Source organism: Lepisma saccharinum, chromosome 18 (assembly GCF_977018435.1).
Source record: "Lepisma saccharinum chromosome 18, izLepSacc3.1, whole genome shotgun sequence".
NCBI classification, from domain to species: domain Eukaryota; kingdom Metazoa; phylum Arthropoda; class Insecta; order Zygentoma; family Lepismatidae; genus Lepisma; species Lepisma saccharinum.
In genome coordinates, this window is record NC_139246.1 from 4,429,116 (window position 1) to 4,443,928 (window position 14,813).

The window sequence follows — 14,813 nt, forward strand, 5'->3', positions numbered from 1 at the left end:
TAATATTCAATAAAATAGAATTTCGAACAACATTAGTAAGTTTCAATATTTGCACCATCAACAGCACGACACACGTCATAGCAATATTCCATTCAATAAAACATTGAAATGTATTACAATCTAAACAAGTCAATCTGATCTCATGCATGCACTTTGTTGTTAGTGTTCAATAAAAGTTATCAAAAGACACAGATAAAATACATTGAACAAAAGAAAGTAATGCTTCATGCTCGACTTTTATTTGTAATTCAAGATACAAGTTCTAAGAACATAGTAGAGACATGTAAAATCCAAGTGGTACTTTTGAAAAGAGACGTCAACAGTGGGAAAATGTTCAGCAATAAATTTCCAAATTCGAAGATGATGACCTGAAAGCAATCATATCATTAGTTTATAATATTTTGGAAGCATATAGCAGCATACGACATTGAAATAACACATGTCCAGACCTATCAAAATGTTTCTAGAATGTAAAATGAATACATTGAATACTTAAAACTCCCTCCCCCCCCCAATACATAGGGTAGCCCGGGGCTATTTCGATCAAGGGGCTATTCCCATCGACGAAAGAATATTCGAACCTAGCGAATTGTTAATTCTGGGGTTGGTAAACTGCATGGCATCAGTAGAGAAGGAGAACCTACACGGTGGAGACGCACACCACACTGCTGCTGTTTGTAAATTGATGTGCCCGTAAAAAAATTGGTTTTGGAAAGAAGGTATGTACTCTGCATGTGCATTTTCGCATAGTAAAACAGATATGCTTTAGAACGTAAGCTGTACCAGCCACATTATTATGAGTAAGTGATTAACTATACAGGGTGGTGCAAAATTCCGTTTACAACTCTTGGGAGGTGAATCGCCAAGTAAAAACAAGGAAAAAATGCCATGTGAAAAAATGTCGAAATCGGCACCGTTTGCGAGTGACAGGCGTGCGAAAATCACCCCACACCATGTGTAAAGCACAATAACTCAAGAAGGAAGAAAGATATCAATGTCGGATTAAAATAATACAAAGAAAGTCGTGCCTGACGAATACAATGGTGCAGAAATTGAGGCCCAGTGTAAATTGCGCAAGGGAACTCTCAAAGAAAGTGGGGAATCCCATGATGGAAAATATAGGAAATTTGCTACTATTTTCTACATAATGTTGAGATCGGAATGTAGGCAGTAAAAAATGACGACGTATGTCCACATGTCCCACTACTGCTGGGACACCCTCCCACAATCGGGAAATAGGAAAATAACTGCAAATCTCCTGTTGCACAAGGTTCTTATTGCGGTACGAACAAGAAAAGAAACCAAGTTGTCGCATGTCCCACTACTGCTGGGACACCATCCCAAATGGAAAAAAATACCGGAAAATCATAAAAAACGTTTCTATCCCTTAATGTTGACACACTACTTTGCAGTACGAAAAACAAAAGTTAAACAATGGCCACATAACGTCAGGCTGTACATACTACAAGAGAGCTCCCCAAAGAAAGTGGGTAATCCTCGAAGGAATGAAGACGGAGAATGGCGAGAAAACGCACACAATGGCATGTAACATTTCCAGGCACAGCACATCTGGAAGGGATTCCACTGAGAAGCGCACAACCTCCGCACATGCAGATCGATGGTATGAAGTACAGCGATCTCCAGCATCTTCACTCGCACCTTTCACTAAAGGACACTATGCGGTGCTGATAGGGGCTGACAAACATCGGTATACTCAGAGACTTTGTTGAAAATATCCACCATTGACTTCAAGACAAAGATGGCATCGGCGAAGTACTGATTGTCTGATACGCGCAAATACCTCTGGCATGTCAACAATTGTCCCAGCAGCGGCACTAACACGAGCAACGAGGTCTTCAGCACTTTCCACAAGGGTTTCATACACGAGCCTTTTCGTTTCTCCCCATACACAGAAACCCTGTGGTGTGAGGTCAGGGGAACGAGGTGACCACGGTAAAGGTTCACCCCTGCCAATCCAACGATCGCCGAAAATATCGTTGAGTAAGGCCCTGGCTCCCCGGTCGAAATGTGTGGGGACGCCGTCGTGTTGAAACCAGATACGTTGTCTACCTGCCAGTGGAACGTTTTCCAAAAGTTCAGGTAATACGTCATGTAGAAACACCAGATAATTCCCCCACACAAAGTAGAGGGCAAAATGTACGGGCCTATCAAGTGGTCACCTACTACGCCACACCATACATTCACTGCGAACCTATGTTGATGATGGCGCACAATGATTGCATGCGGATTGTCCATATCCCAGACGTGGCTATTGTGGCTATTGAACATGCCGTCCCTGGAGAACATTGCCTCATCGGTCCACAAAACTATTGTTGGGAAATCCGGAATGGCAAGAGTTTGTTGCACGTACCATTGGCAGAAATCCATGCGTAGGGGAAAGTCCGTGGGCAGTATGTGGTGCACCTTATGCAATTTGTATGGGTGGAATCCCTCCTCCTGAAGAACGCGGAACACATTGCTATGGTGGGTTTGTCGCGTACGAGCAACGGCACGTGTGCTGGTGCCAGGTCGGTCTCGTATCGCGTCCAATACGTCCTCTTCAAATTGCACAGTGCGCACAGTGCGGGGTCTTCCACAATCCCACCTACGGGGTAGTAGTGATCCAGTTTCACGCAGTCGAGCATCAAGTCTTTGAAAGAGTGCATTTGCTGGTAACCGCCTATTGGGAAAACGTTCGTGATACGAACGCCGTGCTTCACGGCTATTTCGGTTTGCCTCTCCATAAACGAGATGCATATCAGCAAGCTCGTGGGTAGAGTACTCCACCATTGTCCTGTTCGAGAACTGCCCAGCAACAGGGGCACTTTCCCTCCGAGTGACGGATCACAACTACCGTGATTATCACCCACGTAATGTCACACAGGTGTCCACGCAGTTTTTGCAAACCGAGAAAGAACACGGAATACGTACTCTACGTACAATATTCCTTGGCGCAATTCAACCACACACACACGCCAGACTAAACTCCACGCTGCGACACGCAGAACAGACAGGAAGAACAACGGTCGATTACACTCTCTACGTAGTATCCACCAACGCTAATACGTAACAGGTGACCTACACTCCCAGCGCCTCTAGTGGGGCTTCCTGTATAAATTAGCTGAAATCAATCTCAGCGTAATCTGACGGCATAGCGTCATTTTCGGGTGAATTTCCTATTTCCCGATTGTGGGAGGGTGTCCCAGCAGTAGTGGGACATGTGGACATACGTCGTCATTTTTTACTGCCTACATTCCGATCTCAACATTATGTAGAAAATAGTAGCAAATTTCCTATATTTTCCATCATGGGATTCCCCACTTTCTTTGAGAGTCCCCTTGCGCAATTTACACTGGGCCTCAATTTCTGCACCATTTTATTCGTCAGACACGACTTTCTTTGTATTATTTTAATCCGACATTGATATCTTTCTTCCGTCTTGAGTTATTGTGCTTTACACATGGTGTGGGGCGATTTTCGCACGCCTGTCACTCGCAAACGGTGCCGATTTCGACATTTTTTCACATGGAATTTTTTCCTTGTTTTTACTTGGCGATTCACCTCCCAAGAGTTGTAAACGGAATTTTGCACCACCCTGTATATGTAGCAATGGGGTAGGTATATTAGTTGTTAGTCATACACGTTCGTGGCGCCAAAGTTGTATAGCACAGTGTAGCCAACCAATGAAAGAAATATCAGTTTTTGGGGCTTTTACGATAATTTTTCCGGGGCTATATCGATCAGCAGATTTTGTGCTACTCCACTCCAAAAATTAATTACGATAAGTTTTGTTATCGTTGCAGATGGTGCGCACGTACATGTCGAAAGGGATTCGAATGAAATGGTCGGAGAACAGTAGGAATAGGGCTGTTCCAAGCGTACTGCGTGGAGATGTAAAATTACGTGCTGCGGCGGGCCTCTTCAACGTGCCATATACGTCTTACTAGGCTTGCCATACGTCCGGGATAAGCCCGTACAGTCCTGGTTTTTTAGTGCTGTCCAGGGTGCTGTCCGGGATTGTAAAATGTCCGGGTTTTTGAGAATTTGAACATGAAAATATTTACGACCAAAATTTATGACCGGCAAGGATCGATCGATTATTAGGATCGATTATACCTTTTCTGATTTACAAGAGTGTGCACTAGTTATTAATGTAATTGTAAAAGATGCTGTAAATATTGATGATCTATTTGATGAACGTACATTGTTGAACAAGGTAATTCAAAACCAAATGGTAGGTTGTGGTTCAAGTTCTGAAGAAGTACCAGATACTATTGAAGAGAAGGGGCAAGCAATTTTTAACGTATTTCAAAAGACTGACATTTCACGTACCAACATTTCTAAAATGGTTGAGTTTTCTATGTCTTTTCCTGGAACATCTGCTCCAGTTGAGATAGTATTTTCAATTAGGGGGAATATTTGGTCAGCAGAAAGCGATAGACTTCTTGTATCGACTGTTAAACATCTGCTGAATGTTCAAATTAATTCAGAATTTTCATGTTGTGAATTTTATGATGTTATTCAAACAAACAAGCCATTTCTGAAAAAAGTCATGTCTAGTGAAAAGTACAACTGAGTCAACAAGCAGATAATGCTACCTAGAACACAGAGACTTTCTAAACATCAGATAATGTATTATTCAATTAAACATTTGAAAATTAATTGATTGATTTGAGAAAATAATGTTAATAATTTTTCTTGTACAATTTATAGTTTAATGTTCCAATAAAATATTAAGGCTTTAACTGAAATTCAGAAGTAACGAGTTGATCGCGAATATGTCTTGGCTTGGACCTAAAACAATATGGTAAGCCTAGTCATTACAGAATAGGATTTCCAGTGCTAGAAGAACCTCCACAAACTAATGATAGGCCTAGCCCTATGTCTGTCCCTTCCACTGCACCATCTTCCACTCTCAGGGCCTCTACACTTTTACCAAGCACATCCCCTTCCACTTCACCATTCTCTGAAATAATCCCATCTCCCACCAATCAGCCAGAAAACACAAAACGATGTAGAAGAAAAGTGGGTGCATGCCATTTAACATCTGATGAGCATACACCTGTAGAAAAAAAACCGACAGTAAACTAAGAATGTCGGTAACGATAACGACAACATCCCTTGCGGGTTTTGAGGTCAGTTGTAGAGTGAGATTATTTCCGTAACAGCTCTGGCCGTTCTGCGCTTGCACCTTGGGAGCGAGTCATAACTCCCGACACCTCCAATCAAGAAGTGAACCGCTGACGTCATCTCGTACTCTGCGCCTATAGCTAACTCTATTGCTCACGCTGTACACTGCTCGTAGGATCGCTGGCTAGACTCGCGCATTCAGCTGAAGATGTTCCTTACGCACGCGAAATCTACTACTCCAACGAAAGTGCTGCCAAAGGTGACTGGATACGATGTGAACGATGCAACACTTGGTTTCATGAAATATGTGTCGGGGTTTTTGGTTAGATACAATTCATTTGTGGAAAATGTATCTAGACATGTGATTTTGCATGTGATCATAATAGCCCCGTCAATGATCAGAATTACCCCGTAATTTTGCAAAATCTTGCAATGTGTAGTGTTTCAGTTTTTCCATTTTTGCAACTATCAAAAATATAAAAAAAGTAAAAAAAAAGGTAAAGTGTTCCCCTGTGCTTAGCACCACGCCATGAAGGCGTATATGGGGTGCGGGGGTAACGCCTCACACTTTCTTGATCCGGTCGTGAGTGGGGGTGATGTGATCAGCATCACGCCCCTGACCGCCTTTACCCACCAGGGTTTCCCCCAGGTACCCATGTTATTCGACGCTGGGTGGGCGCCGGGGCCGCTTCCATCGTTAGAAAAGTTCCCGGATTTGAACCGGCCGGGGATCGAACCCGGGACCTTTAGCATGGTAGTCAGACGCCTTACCGACTTTTTTTTTTTCATTTAAAGGAATATCCCTACGCGGTGGTATCCCCCGTCATTCACACTTTTTCAACTTTTTACACTTTTCAATTTTTACAGTATTCTCAGTTTTTCACATTTGGACAAACACAAATACCCATGCCTTACCCGGGACTCGAACCCGGAACCCCTGGCGTTGCAGCGCGCTGTGCTAACCACTCCGCCACGGAGGTCGACTGAGCCACCGCGGCCACCTTATAAATATAAACATATAATTTTAAATTGTGCACTTTTGTAGCCAAAAGAATGGTGTTTCAGAATATATTAACAATTTTTTTTATATACTGTTCAATGTGAAATTACCGGGCTACTAAATCACTAAATAACGATCATAATATTTTTTAAAAATAAGGAGTATCCACGTGAACAATACATTCTTTCTGGTGTATTTGATGGTTGGATAAGAGTTAGAACCACACATGCAATGAAAGAGTAGCGTATAGAACTATAGATATTAATTCAGCATGGGCCATGTGTATGCAAACGGTACAGCACGTCTCATCCACTGTGAAGAAGTATTTAGTAAATTCGTACTTTTTAATGTGTTGTGCTTGTCTTGTGCAACTCCCTCTACATCCTTGTACTTTTAGCTACTCCCAAGCTGCTCTTTACACCCCTTGTTTTAACATTTTAAGTAAGAATTTTAGATAAGGGGATGTTTCCCTTTGTTTACCGAGCTCATTTTGCCAGGTAAGCACGCTGAAACCGGGCCAATGTTTAGCAAAATGCAGAGTTTCATTTAGATGACTGTAGATCGGAGACTAATTGCCCTAGACGGACGAATGAAGTACCGTTATACGCGGAATAAACAACAGACTCTGACTATATAAAATTTAAGCACATTGAGTTTATAATATGGACGCAGGGGGGAGGAACCAATTCCAAAATTTCTGAAGAAAAATTACCCTCCGCGCCTGGACAACAAAGTACAAGACATTGTCAACATACACATGGAAATGATCACAGCAAACCATTTTCAAATTGAGGTTCAACTGCACTATTGACACTATTGTAGTGGAACAAAAATTCAGGTCTTTGTTGGGCACAATGTTTTTTTTCTTCAGAGGAAGCCGCCACAAAGAAAGCCGCCATTTTCCCGCCTTACAAAAGTCCTTACGGTGCAATATATGTGTTAACAATAATATATAAAAAAACAAATCGTAACTCCAAATAGAAATATCGACATTATGACGCAAAAACTACGACCTTGTCGAGTTATCTCTCTATAGATAGCTGGTAAACAAGAGGCATACCTAGAGGTATCTATTTAAAGATAGCTGATAAACAAAAGGTTAACATTAAAGTGTGCGAAATTGCCACATGCGCGAACGCATCCAACTTTTTTATTAATTAATTCATAAAACAGGCTCTCTCATACAGAATGAAGGCATCGTTTAGGCAGAGTACAGATGCATGAACACACCATTAAATAAATCAATTCGTATGTGGATGCAGCAATAGAAGGAGCCATGACAAAGTTGTCCACTCTAAATATTGATTTCCTGTCAAGAGAACTTCAGGAGTCGTGCCCTTGATAATCAAATTTATGCATGTGTTCCTACTGTCCCATATTTGGAAACTACTTCTAAAATAAATTGTTATCGAAGTATGCTTGTAAATATGAATTGCAGGTCTCACTACCAGAATCATCCTTCGAATTCACGAAGAAATCGAATTTCATAAATTATAGTGAAAACGATGACCTTTTATGTGATAGACAAATTTTCCCCTTTTTACTGTAGTAAGAAAATAATTGTTTATCGTCAACAGAGGAATACATATTAAAATGTACATTACAAAAATGTAAACATAGAGTTGAAAAATTCTTAGAAAAAGATCAACAAGCTGGTAGTACTGAGGCACAAGATATAAAGTTTGAATTACAGTAGATGTTCCATGAAGAATGTTTCCTTTTAAGAGGAAATGTGAGAAAATAGATGGCCTAAACTTCAAACACCAGGTTGAAATGTGGCGCTGTACTTCCATGATGGGTTGTACAAGTAATCACTTTAAGTGATTTAGCTGAGTTATTAATTAGAAAGATTTGTTAGTGGCTGGAATTTGCGAGAAAATAATCTCTCGTTTATTGCAAGGTAAAGGCAAATCCATAACCAATTGGAGCAGTTGACGTCATTATTACAACCCATCATGGAAGTACAGCGCCACATTTCAACCTGGTGGCGGAAAATTGAACATGTTTTCCCTTTTTTATCGCCACCCTCTTCCCCATGGTCTGCATAGTGGATTCACCAAATTTCAAAGTTCTACGATGCCTCAAACAGGCTACAGAGGGCTCTGAGTTGGGTAACTTTAATTCTGGCCACCCGATAGGCGCAGCAATAATTCAGTACATAATATAGAATATTTACGATAACAACCAAACCCTATATTGATGATGACATTTCAAAGAACTGTTTAATATAAAAAAAAGTATAAAAAAAGTAAAGTGCTCCCCTGTGCATAGCACCACGCCATGAAGGCGTATAGGGGGTAACGCCCCACACTTTCTTGATCCGGTCGTGAGTGGCGGTGATGTGATCAGCATCACGCCCCTGACCGCCTTTACCCCCCAGGGTTTCCCCCAAGTACCCATGTTATTCGACGCTGGGTGGGCGCTGGGAAGATCCCGGATTTGAACAGGCCGGGGATCGAACCCGGGACCTTTAGCATGGTAGTCAGACGCGTTACCGACTGAGCCACCGCGGCCATTTAATATATTTAATATATTACTTTTTAGTTCCAATTTCTCTGATAGTTACTAAATCGCAGACTAAAACAACAAATTAATTATATTCGAAAATAATTTTTACTGACTAATGTACACATGTTCATTTACCAAGAACGTTAACAGCTACTTAGAACATGACCGGAACAGGAATATGAAACTAACCAAAGCATACTTGAACTGCTTTCGTTCTGAGCATTGTAAATTGACACAATTTATCAAAGTGTAGATTGCAGTGCTTCACTGAGTCTGGAGGTATTTTTATGTGTATTATGACGGATTTTATATAAAAAAGAACACATTGTTTAGAATTTAATTCATGTGCATGCTTGTTTGCAAACAGAAGCAATGTAAAAGAATTATTGTTAAATAATTGTGTAAATATACCCCGTATTTAAATTTTTTTTTAAAAAAAAACTGATATGGTACTTCAAATCAAAGCTATTTGCAAGGGCTATTGTGATGTATTTTTAATGTAGAATAATACCATCTTTCAGTGATACCAGAGCATTAATAATATATTTAATTATGAGATATTGTGAATAGATCCATTTTCTTCCAGAATTATGTTTGAAATCAGAGAAGTTCTAAATGAATTATAAGATTCCTGTGACTTGAATTTGTAAATGAATTATTGATTTTGCATTTTCTCCCATTTATATAACGTTCTTTCTTATTCAAGTCAAATATAATTGTTATTGGACACCAAGGAAAAGTAAGTGTTTTACAGCTTTGAAGATCCTTGTAAAAAATGCTTATATTTTTTTCGAAACAATCAACATACCTTGAGGCCTTTGCATCCTCAATTCTTGAACATTATAATCCTCCACCAGATTTTGGTCTCTTGCCTGGTGGGCCTTGGTTGAACGTAGGCCCACCAGATGAACCGTCTGACTCAGGTGGGTCCTCAGGAGGTCCATCTTGTTCATCCTCTTCAGATGGCCCCTCAGGGGGTCCGTTTGGCTTAGGAGGGGCACTTTCATCAGGAGTCCCTTCTGGTTTATCAGACTCTGATGGGGCATCCTGGGGTCGTCCTATTGTGCTGGAGATCTGGAATGAATGACGTCATGAAAATATTATATACAATATTTTAAGTTACGCAAATGGGATACATTTAGTTAATTAAGGAAGGGAGGCTATCAGAAATATTACTTTGAACATTCAGTTACTGCAGACCCGACGCGATATGGCCGATATGAATTTTTTCTATAAAATCATCAATGGAAAATTAAGATCTGAATTTCTTCTTATAGAATTCAACTTCAGAGTTCCCTCTCGATCGACCCGAAACACTGAATTGTTCCACACCTCCACAGCTAGGCTTTCCCTTATACAGCGCGCTCTATTCCACAGGCTGCCCCAGTTCTACAATAATCTACCCACAAACATAGACATTTTTGCCCCTGAAAGCATTTTCCGATCTTCCCTAAAAATGAATATGTAAATCTTTGTTTGTTTCCTTGTTTATGCCTTATGTTTATATTTAACTTTTCTTCTTTTTACCTTAAACCATCTTGACTTGTTCTTGTTATTTGTTAGAGTTTTCAGTGTAAAATGGCCTTAAAATTGCTGTATCTGAAACTTTGAATAAATAAATAAATAAATAAATATTTTACTTCGCTTTCTGTCACTTTGGCCATTCGCTAAGATGGGAACGAATGATAATGTGATGAAATTTATGAAGGGGCAAAGAGCACCCAGGCCGAGATTCGAACCCGAAACGGCTGCTGTGTTAATCACTCCGTCACTGTAGTCGCGCATATTTTAAAATTAGTGAAATTCAGTTCATAAACTACAATTTCAATTAATCTTATTTTCTCATCAGATGCTTACAGAACAAGACAAAGTCATTTCTCTATTCTTCCACTGATACTCCATTTAACTCCATCGCGAGTATATAAACAGACAAGCATTTAAGTATGTGAAACTTTGGGAGAATGAAGAATGTAATCACTGCCTAATACAATTGTTTGATTTATTTTACTTAGAATTTCTGTCACTTATGGGTACTTGCGTAGATGAAGATGAATGGTGATAAGGTAAAATAGATGAAGGGACTGTCACAAACACATATCGACAGCACACAAGTCTCATAGCATTATACTGGCCATGGGTCTAGATGCAAGGGTCTCGTTACTCTGCAAATTCAGTCCAGAATTTACTACGTGGAATTGAGGTTGCATTTTGGTGTCTTTCTATACCCCCTTGCCTGCTGTGATTTCTTTCTTTGGGAATTTTTATTCTTTTAAGAAGTTTTTCGGTCACAAGTATTCATGATGAGTAGATTAAATAGATGAAGGCGCATACAGGAAAACTAATCAATGTCGGGACTCGAACCGTAACGTTCTGTGCAGAGGTGATGAAAATAGATACGAGTAACTATGTGGGAAACAGCAACTGGTGGAAAAATCAGGAATGAGATCAGTTTTCGTGTGGTTGCTTTCTTGGTTGATTATCTCCGACTTGGCATTTGGATTGAATCATTAATTGTCACTGAAATATCTTATTCTTGCTGAATTAATTACACTAAACATCTCATTTCTGTGTTCCGTGTATTCAAAAACAACGTTTCCTTTGAGTTCATATTAGACCCTAAGAAGACTGAACCACTGAGTAATGTATCTTGTGGGATTCGAACTCAACACCCATTGATTACAAGGTTACACTACACCTCACACACTACTGTCTCATTATTTTGTATTTATTAAAAGTTTCAAGTTGTTTTATCATTCGTCTTGACTTATGGAAGACTTGGTTGTGCAAATATCGCCGACGTTTTGATGAAATTTACTCCAGAGAAAACACCCATGTTAATTCAGAGACCCATCACAAGTCTGAAGATGGTGGAGTGGTTTACACAGCACGCTATGACGTGAGGGATTCCTTGGCCTGGGCATGGGAGTTCTTTGTGAATGTCCCTTCTTCAATTTCATCACTCATCCTCATCTTCGCGAATAGCCAAAAGTGGCAGAAAAACGAAGTAAAATAAACAAAATCAATCACCAAGTCTGTCGAGAAGAAAATATGTATAATAGAAAATAAATTACTTACCAGAACAACGAACAGCGAGGCGAACAAGATCGCTTTGAACGAAACCATTTTGCTGAAACAAGCAAACACACGATGATCAACTTATTTCCCAATCGTAATATTCTAGGTTGGAATGCTAAATACAATAGTGTTACAATACAACTTTAAGCAACGCTACGGTCCTAATACCAACAATATACTTCTAATAATATATGATACTGTATTGCATTAACTTGTAAAGGTATAATTTGTGTTTCTTAGGCGATCCACAGCTCGCGCCTTCAACATACACACCCATACATTTTAAAACCTTGTCCCTAGGTTGAACACATGCAGTATCTGAAGTTCTGTGGATATAACTATTGGCAATAGACATGTATTTCTTCAAATCATAACATAACGTCCATTTCCCTTTTGATATATGCAGGTTTATTCATATCTTATTTACAGAAGAAGTTAAGACTTGGCAGTTATTAACAAAAAATCGCATTTCAGTATGCCCTGTCCCCCCTTTCCGAAGAGAGTGTGTGTAGACTTGTGTAGCCACTGACTTCACGAGTAAAAAAAAAAAAAAGCCTTCAGTACCAAAATAGGTGGCTGAAGGTATGTGTACGTGTGTACCCGGTTTCCTTCATGAAATGTACTATTGAAATTATGTGAAAAGAGCAAGTGTGTGTATTAAAAGAAAGAAAGTCAGAATCACGTGGTTTCACATGGCAAAAGCTCCCCAGCCGTTCCCCTCAGAGAAAAAGATACCTCTTACATCGCTTTACTCCGCCAAACATCTGAGTACCACTGCTCCCTTCCCTTCCTATTTATAGACCCCACTAATGACCTAACCCGTTACTGAAAACTTACCGCTGGTCGGCTGTCCAGCGACACAACTAACTACCCTAACTGTCAAGCATTCAAACATACAGGAATACATAGACATTCACAAAAGTTACACCTAAAATTATCAATTCACATGAAACTAAAAACCGACCGACCCAATTAAATCAATTAATAAATATATAAAATAAAAAGGATCAAGTAATGATCGCATCATTGCAAACTGCACATAGTATATTGCAATTTTAATGTATTGCAGCATGGAAACAAGTTAAACCAATTTTGAACCGTGTATCTTTCAAGAACGTTTATAAAATTCAATGAATTAAACTGTAATATTTATCTGGAATCGTGTAACAGTCCACTACACGGTCTAATCCTTTCGTAGATTAACCTACCTGTTTAGTAATTAAACTTGGTTAGATTTTTAATCAACTTAACTACATAGATGTGGTTCTTGTTCCATTCGTTCATTCTTACAAATTAACGTAGAAATTAGTGACGTAAATCAAAGAAGCTATTCAGGTATTCGAGAGTCTATGTTGTCAATATGAATCTATTGATTCATAGATTCTTTCATAATTAACCCATTGGCTAAAAGCCGGATAGAAAAGTGAAACAACAACAACCCTACAAATAATAAGTATGGCAGACATGACTCCATTTCAATATTATAAGGCTAATGGGACAAGCAATGTCACTAAAAGCATCGAACTTCTTATATCTCGATTTATCTAGTCATCACATTTTAAAAATGATGTGCTTTCCATCATAATTAATAGTTTTCTTTGAGTAAACATATGCAAACGTGTGAGAGATATTCAATTTACACGAAATATACGTACTTCAGTACTACTTGTCTAGACTTGAACTGCAAACGAGAATTGAGGAGTACAAGGGAAAACCTGATAAGTCCAATTTTATCGATTTCCTGTTGTTGATGGCATTAAATAGAATAACCATTCCACAATCTGTACACTTCTGATGGGGATCTCAATGTAGTTTTGTATGGTGTAACTCCACAGACGAAAAACTCTGTAAGTCCTGGGAAATGTGAAAGTTTAAAACTGGTGACAGGGGAAAGGTAGTAAGTCTTGAAAGTTAGATTTTGTTCACTTGTAAAAACAGAAAAATGTGACTTATCATGTTATTCTCTTGGACTCTTCAAATGTCTTTATGAGTATACAAAACAAATCTTAACTTACGTTCACTGTTTTACCAACACCAAATCTGTTCTCGTGAAGGTGATTTGCAGTAAATATATATAGACACACGCATATATACTCATGTTGGTCGGAAATACTTCTGTGTGAAGGGGCGTAGACAATGCTGGCTTGAGAGGTCGTAGTGAAGAATGAAATGATGAAACTCAACTGTGGAAATCTACTGTCATGATCACACAACAAGCAGGATGGATCCATTGATTCTTTGTTTAGCGTTCCTGTCCTTGAAAACGTATTCTTCTTTGTTCGAAACCAGTTTTCAGTCGAAAAGTGACAATATTATGTTCGTGTCAAGCTAATTCATATCCCAGAGTATGTAATATAGATTACCATCATGATAATCTATCATATAAATATATCGACAAAACTTCTAGGTTAGGTTTGGTTTGGTTTGATTTGGTGTTTTAATTCCACTTTATGCACAGGAAGGCTAATCGGGACTGGACCTACAGTTTAAAGTGGGATCCGAACCACTGTAGGTCCACCGGGTATCAAACCCGGGACCCCTTGATTACAAGGCAGCGACGCTACCACTGCGCCATCGGGAAGGCCCTTCTAGGATAGGAGGACATCGTTTATCATCATCAAGAATCTATGTTTTCAACTACCGGCTTAGTAATAAAATAACCTTTTCATTCTGTCCTTCAGGATGCGTAATATGTGAAATAATTGTAATTAATTCAGTGTCGTCGAAGTTCTTGCTATCTATGATTTGATTGTTATACACTCATGAAATCGGTGCTTGGAGAAGCCTGTTGGAAAGTTTAAAAAGCATATTAATAGTGATCACATGCAATGCTTCCTATCCTCTACTCGATACAAACGTTCTAGTTGAACGTGTAAAAGAAATTCTACAACAATATCATTCAACAACCTAGTCATGACTTCAAGGTCCTATTTTGTTAAGCTAACTGACACGTCAAAAATAGGGATGCATTACGAAATAAAATTATTGCCACATTTTCCTGTGTATGTACTCTAGAGTAGCACATCCGCTATCCTTGGTCCGATTTATAAAGTTTCATACATCGATGTCACGCTAGTTAGTGTGTGCATAGACGGTTCGT

At 39.3% G+C, this 14,813-nt stretch overlaps 1 long non-coding RNA gene across 1 annotated transcript; it reads right to left on the minus strand.

The window, feature by feature from the left end:
* Positions 1 to 217: 217 nt before the first annotated feature.
* Positions 218 to 13,848, minus strand: LOC146002697 (uncharacterized). The gene is made up of 4 exons (XR_014443743.1): positions 13,729 to 13,848; positions 11,714 to 11,765; positions 9,447 to 9,712; positions 218 to 368 (listed from the first exon to the last, which is right to left on the minus strand). It is a non-coding gene; the product is annotated as an uncharacterized LOC146002697 (long non-coding RNA).
* Positions 13,849 to 14,813: the final 965 nt, after the last annotated feature.